This window comes from Scylla paramamosain, chromosome 24 (genome assembly GCF_035594125.1).
Source record: "Scylla paramamosain isolate STU-SP2022 chromosome 24, ASM3559412v1, whole genome shotgun sequence".
NCBI classification, from domain to species: Eukaryota; Metazoa; Arthropoda; class Malacostraca; order Decapoda; family Portunidae; genus Scylla; species Scylla paramamosain.
In genome coordinates, this window is record NC_087174.1 from 8880314 (window position 1) to 8887500 (window position 7187).

General features: G+C 44.4%; 3 long non-coding RNA genes across 3 annotated transcripts in view; 1 reads left to right on the forward strand and 2 right to left on the reverse strand.

Annotated features, from left to right (window-relative positions):
* Positions 1 to 7187, reverse strand: part of LOC135112692 (uncharacterized) — a 41166-nt gene that overhangs the window by 19222 nt on the left and 14757 nt on the right. The window lies entirely within an intron of this gene.
* LOC135112691 (uncharacterized) overlaps positions 5054 to 7187 on the reverse strand; it is a 4141-nt gene continuing 2007 nt past the window's right edge. The window contains exons 1-2 of the long non-coding RNA XR_010274533.1: positions 6314 to 7187; positions 5054 to 6147 (exon numbers count right to left, since the gene is read on the reverse strand). The exon at positions 6314 to 7187 is cut by the window's right edge and continues 2007 nt beyond it. This is a non-coding gene — a long non-coding RNA (uncharacterized LOC135112691). The remainder of the gene's footprint in view (positions 6148 to 6313) is intronic.
* LOC135112690 (uncharacterized) lies at positions 6052 to 6761 on the forward strand. The gene is made up of 2 exons (XR_010274532.1): positions 6052 to 6189; positions 6287 to 6761. It is a non-coding gene; the product is annotated as an uncharacterized LOC135112690 (long non-coding RNA).

Genomic DNA, 7187 nt, shown 5'->3' on the forward strand with positions numbered 1-7187 from the left:
AAGACGGCGGGATGAAGGGGGGAGATGGATAGGAAACATACAAAAATCGATAATGTAAGGAAAAATTGACTGCCACAAGGGAAACAACGGAAGGAATTTGTATTTTGTATAGAATTGCGTCGAATTTGTAATGTTTTATCTTCTAACACAAAATATACACTTTCTTTAAATTTATGTATATTGTTTGCACAAATATTTCCTCTGATAACGTATTCCGCTAATCTATTGCTCTACTGAGAAAACTATTTCTTCATACCCTTATCTCTTTTTCTTAGGTTTCTTCATGTATCCTCCTAGCGCTGCGCGCGCGCGTGTGTGTGTGTGTGTGTGTGTGTTAAGGAGGGCCGCCAACCCAATATCAGTTCACGGATGCTCATTTCGGAACCAATTCCCTCATTTGATAACCCAAGGGAGGGCGCGGGGGACACTGGCAGGGGGGGGGGGGGGCAGACTGTGTGGCGGGGAAAGATTGACATGCTGAATACTCGCACATAACAAAGAGACGCAGCATTCCACGTGAATTCCAAGTAACAATCCTCTGTTCCACGATAAACACTCTAACAAAGAAACACGAAGGATAAACAAAGAGTAGCGGACCTGTTTACCCTTACAAGGCTGTTTGTGATAAGGTACACTATTCCAATAATGAGTACTAACCTTTATTTATACTAGTACATTGTCCACTAATTTCACGCATAGCTACTTCATGACGAGGCTGTTAGTGGTAAGTTACACTCTTCCTAATCTTTAATTTCACTGCTCTAAGATCCATTAATTACACTTCTAAGTACTTCATTCCAATCACTGTCACTAACACCTAAAGTACTCCCAACACTTACTGCGATGATGCGGCTCCTTACGTTTTGAAGGAAAGAAAAAGGGAAGAAAAGAAAGGACGGAAAAAAGCAAGAAAAAACGACAAACAATCCTCTCTCTCTCTCTCTCTCTCTCTCTCTCTCTCTCTCTCTCTCTCTCTCTCTCTGGGGCGGCGTCTCCGGAGGTTTGGACTCGGGACAAATTTCTTCAAGTTGCCTCCCTCCTCTCTCGTCTTCTGAGATAACTGGAGTAATTTCCCTGGTCTTATCACTGGGACTGTCTCGGGGTATGGGGGGAGGTTGGTTGTGAGACGTGGTATTAATGTTATGGCCCGTATTCTGAAAAGCCTTGCTCTCTCATCACGACTGTTTTCAAAGGCCACAGCGATGATTAGAAGGGTTCGCAAAATAATTTTCCTGTTAATAATGTATAAATCTTGTCCATCTGTCACCTAACTTCATCCAGAGCCTTTTAAAAGTAGTCGGGTGCGGCGCAGAGGCGTTCCAAAATACGGTCCTATTTAGGTAACTAATCTAAAGTTCATACAGTGTTTGAAATTTACATAGTAACTTCCATTAGTAACAATAATTCATTGTTAATTTTTTTATATGAACATTCAGTTAAATTTTGTGTTAAGAATATAGGAACGTAAGAAAATAAAGGAATATGCAAGAAACCTTCAGGTCTAACCGTGGTAGTCCCTAAAGGAAGCATGCCATATACTTATTTCCATCCATCATCCTCATCCATAAATTTTTCTAATCGTTTAAACCTCCTTACTGATTCGTCACTCACAACCTGATAACTCACTCTATTCCATTCATCTACCACACTGTCCGAGAATAATTTCCTCCCTACCTTTTGTTTCGTTAACCTTACACAGATGAGAACTCCAGTCATGAAAATTCACGGTTGGCTAATGTTTGCATATCGGGTTGCCATCCACTGGGCAAGATAAGGCTGGTCGCCGCCCCTCACATGGCTGGGCGGCAGTGTTCTGGTGTTTGCATGGATGAACGGAAGCGATGATTTCAAAACTATGCCATGGATTCACCAAATTATCTCAATTACGATATGGAAAGCAGTCACTCCCCTAAATGTCCCCACCAACGGCAATCTTAATTAAACAACAACATCCCCTAACTACACTTTAGATTACAAAATAAAAACAGAAACATGTTTGGAATGAAAATGCAAATCTTATAAAGTATTTTGAAAATAACTGGCGGAAATAATTATAAATTCATGCTGTGGTTCATTACTGCGCTGGCTGAGTGGCTGCAGCGTCCAGGGATGGGGCGTCGCCACGTGGGAAGCAGGACGTGGCGGGAGTACGCACAACAAAGTTATGATTCGCTAAAGTTGCAAAGATACTTCCACCACAAGAGGTCGTTTGGCGTTATCAATTAGTAGGAAATCATATAATTAACAAAATATTATATACTGAAGATGCACTATTTCTTACAAAATGACAAGTTATTACTGATAAATGCTACTTAGGTAATTAGTATTTACTACATTAATGGTGAGATATTTCCTGGGTGGTGAGGGAGCGGCGGCGATTACAGCGGGTAGCCTTCAATGATCATTTAGCTTCATTACCGTGATTAAGACGCTTCACTTTTAGGACAAAGGCTTCATATTTTCTTGATCAGCATGTTTCCAATCAATTTCTCATCTAATTGCAAGAATTTCAGCAGTTATGAAGCTAATGAGATCTGACAATGTTTCAAGTAAGGCACACATAAAACTATGCTTAGTATTATTTCCTCTTTATCATGATTACATTTCATAAGTCGGTCTATATTTAAACTTGTCTGCAAAAAAAGCATCACATTACTGCATACACTGAATCTCTTGAGCAGCAGCCGCTTGATGGCGGTCCAGCTACGTGAAGGAGTGAGCAGTTACAATAAAGCCAAACAAAACACAAACTAATGGTCTGAATTCATAACCACGGCCCTGGAACAAATTTTTTTTTTTTTCCTTTCTTTACACATCAGTACATACACACAATACATATCGATACAATACACATCAATAAGCTTCAGTTTCCATCCACCTCATATCGTTGTCAGGGAAAGCTTAACAAACAGGCACAGAGTAAATAGACTAAACATATAATTCGACAGCAGAGGTGGGACAGGTGTGTACGTCACATCCCCAGTCCTCGAGATGAATCGTGCAGTGACCAGGGCGTCATGCTATATTTTCCCCTGCCCTCGCTGTATGAAGCCCACCACTTCCTACCGCACTGCGCATCCACCTACGCTCCACGTACAACCTATTATACCAACAGTCATTGACACCCTCCCCTACAAACACTAGTACACGTTAAGTTACCCTTTCCTTACGCTTTACAGGGCAGTTGGTTCTTCTAGTATCGTCATTAGTGTAGTAGCATTCAATTAAACTGCCTTCTAAGGTGTTAAAGATTTTATTGGTGTTTAAAAATACCTTGTAATAGTTATAATTTCCTTACGTTTCCTTACGATCATAATTTCCTCATGTTTTACAAGGCAGTTATTTTTCTAGTAACGTCCTTAGTGTAGTGGCATTAAATCAAATTGCCTTCTAAGGACTTAAGACTTAATTACTGTTTAAAACCCCTTGTAATAGTTATAATTCATCATATAATTCCTACCTCAACTGTATGTCCTACCCCCAGTTGATACTCCAGTACTCACTATCCACATCTTGAGGCTTCCACAACACACACACACACACACACACACACGAGAAGTGCTCACAACGTCGCCTTTACGTCGTCTTCAGAAAATTACTTTACGATCATATTTCCACACGTTCGGGGGCATTTTGTGGCGCACCGCTCCATCATCAGCAGCAGGGACCCGCTTTGTGGCGCCACACTCCTAAATGGATTGCCCTCCTCACTATCTGCCCATTTGTCTGGCTTTCCGTCGCTTTTCCTCCGGGTTTTTCTTTTATTTTCTTGCCTCTCTCTCTCTCTCTCTCTCTCTCTCTCTCTCTCTCTCTCTCTCTGAGTGTCCAAGTAATAAAGATTAGCTTTTATTTTGTAACTACAGACAAGGTAGACGAGCAGTTAAGTAATTGGGCTTCTCTCTCTCTCTCTCTCTCTCTCTCTCTCTCTCTCTCTCTCTCTCTCTCTCTCTCTCTCTCTCTCTCTCTTTGTCCATTACTTATTTAGTATTCAATTCATGAGCTTTGTATGCTAAGTAGTATTTAAATTTCACTTCATCAAAATAGATATACGTTCTGACCATTTCTTTCATCTTATTTTACTTTAACTTCTTGGTCCTCCCCTTTACAGTTAATTTGCTGGGCCGTCATAATCTGTACGAGTGGCAGCAATTATCCTCAGCTTGTAGTTAGTGTTAACCTGCAAATTGCCAGAGATCCTTAAGCTCATCATCATCATGCAGGAAGGCGTAGGAGTGTCTGTCATTATATTGCGCGGCATGATAACGCGGCCAGCGGTGGAGGTGAGACGTGCCGCCGCCGCCTCATGGAGCTGCAGGATTTGGTTACTCGTATGTCTGATGTGTCATAAGGGAGGAAGTGTTCAGGTCGTAACGGGACGCTTCGCTCAATACTCTGACGTAGTATGTAAACAACAGAGGAAAAACAAATGCAAGTATAAAAATAAATGAGAAAGGAAAATATAAGTACAAATAAAAAAGAAAGATGTAAGGAGGAAAAATGAAGTAAAAAAACTGAAACACAAAGAGGAAAGAGAGACATGAAGAGATTAAGAGGCAGAAAGATTAAATATTGTAAGTAAACCATGCAAAAAATAGACAAATATTTCAAAGCCTCCAGCAATTTGCAGCACGCAGGCACCAAAATTCCAGGAGCCACATTGTTAAGAAGCGTATCACAAACACCTGCCAGTCACGATGTTGAGTGAGGAATTGAGTGAAGACAAACAGCATCCATCATCCCACAACCTTGGTCATGCACCGCCCCGCGCCCCGCACCCACACCACCCATCGCACCTGCTACCGCCCCCAGCCAACCAGCACGTGCTCTAACAGGCGGCTCGCCACCTTTGTTGCTGCCTCGTTAATGAAACTAAAGAGTATGGGGGACTCTGGTGTGGGAGTGATTAGCACGAACGCCATTTGTACTGCTCCTGGTGACTGATGTTGAGAAGCAGAACACACTGGTGCCGCTACACTGCTTCATGGTGACACCAGACCTGAGTAGTTGAAGATTTAAATGTGATATCAAGTGTTTGTTATCCATTTAGTTGTAAGTGTGTGTGTGTGTGTGTGTGTGTGTGTGTGTGTCCCCGCACCCTAAAGTACGTCTACGTGCAAGCGACTTTGCAAATTATATCAAGCGACTTTGCAAATTATATCAAAGTTTTGAAGCGCCGAAGGAAAGTGACGAAGTCTGTAACTGGGGAAAGAGTTCCTTAACGGAGGCGGAGATGAAGGAGGGGTGGGGAGTAGAGGAGGGCAAGGAGGAGGAAGTTGCATCGCCTTGGAGAGAGAGGTGGGCCTGCAGCCTCCTGCTGGGCCTGACGAAGGCAATAATCGCGCGTCCACTTAAATGTCACGCCGCTAATGACGTCACGGTCTTGACACTTGTTCGTGGCGCGGGAGGGAAGGAGAGGGTCGAGGGGGGAAGGGCGGCAGGGAGAGCAGGAGGGAGCTGGTGGTGCCGCTCCATGAAGGCGGAGATAGTGTGGCGGGAAGGCGAGAGTAGGCTGACGGTCGTCGGCGCTCACGCACGGTTGCGCGGTGGTGGTGGGCACACAGGCACACACACGCCGGGGCCCAGGTATTGATCCGGCCCACCGTGAGGACCCACTGTGGCACCTGGCACCCTGGCCGGACCCACGGCCACCGGCCACTCTGCTTACCCCGGGCACAGCACACAATGGGCTCTTACCTTAGCAGTGTGGGGGTTTGAGGACTCTCATGGCGGGCTCGTCAGAGTGGATCACACCCCGAACACAGCGGTAAGCACACTGACGGGTGTCCCGGACCGCCACCCTCCCCAAGACGGTCGTCATGACAACGCCTACAGCGCGCACACTCCCGTTGCCACCGCCGCCGCCGCCGCCGCCGCCGCCAGCATCAGTCCTCCACCACGCAGGTCTCACCCCTTCAACATTACGCCATGACCGTTATCTCACTGACCTTGTTAACTGCAGGTCACAAAAGCTATGACGTAACGCCACACATAGCATCACAACCTGCAGACTGCCAGCATAACACCTCACGCACCCACTCCTGGCTTCCACCGCCCTCCTGACGAGGACCCTCGTGCGGGACAGCTAATGTTGCTGCACCGGCACCGGAAGGTGCACGAGTACCGGCAGGAGCAACAGCATATAACCACCTAGAAACACACAGACAACTTACATGTTCCATTACATCTGATGTCAGTATTATCAAATTTGTCTGTTATATTTTTCCTATAAACGACTGCTGACAGTGTCATTATTCTTGCATGTACTAATCATTAACTTCGCCTACAGATGATTCCAAACACACAAGTCCCTCACCCTGCAGCACGTCGGATGGGAAGAGTGACATGTTGAGTCAGGGTTTGGGAGGCTAGTGCCACGCCACTCACAGGTCCTCTTCATGTTTCCTGGGCCACTCGTTCGCCCTCGATATCGTCACACGTGAAACCATAAAAGCAAACAGTTCACTTACAATACTTAATTAAGCAAACTGGGTAATTATGTACAAAACTAGTTACTAAGAAAAGAACTAATAAATACCGTACACAAATTCTGGCAAACCAAGTATACGCTGTACCAAAGGGATTAAATACACACAGCAAGAAAAATAATGAACCGTAAACATGAGCTAAATATAATGACAAGGACCCTTCACTCACACACCAAACCTTTCAAATGGTGCTCTCCATTCTTCACCTTAAGAAACAAATATCACCATCCCCACAGTGCATAATGTAGCGCGTGTTTAAATAAAGAGAATATATTACATCTTTTGTCACGGCTTCCCAGACAGTTCTGATGCCTCCACGTGAAAAAATGGAACGTTTTAATCAAGTGACAAGATGTAGTGTTGTTACTCGAACTTTTGATCCACACGCCACTCATCACAGATACAAGTGTTTGGCGTTCTGGCGAGGCTAATTTGGTATCTGCTTCCCTGTGTGTGTGTGTGTTAATAATCATTCGAGAACTACCGCCCTTGTGTCTTGTACATGTTTTCAGTTTTTACCGATTTTGTTTTATGTATGGGAATGTTAGGAGAAGGGGGGTGTCTTTCCTCAAGCTGTGTGTGGAGTGTATTGATTGCAAGTGTCTTACTTGTCAGGGTGGGTGTGTGTGTGTGTGTGTGTGTGTGTGTGTGTGTGTGTGTGCTTATCCCTCCACACACTTACCGCTAAGAGGATATAATCAC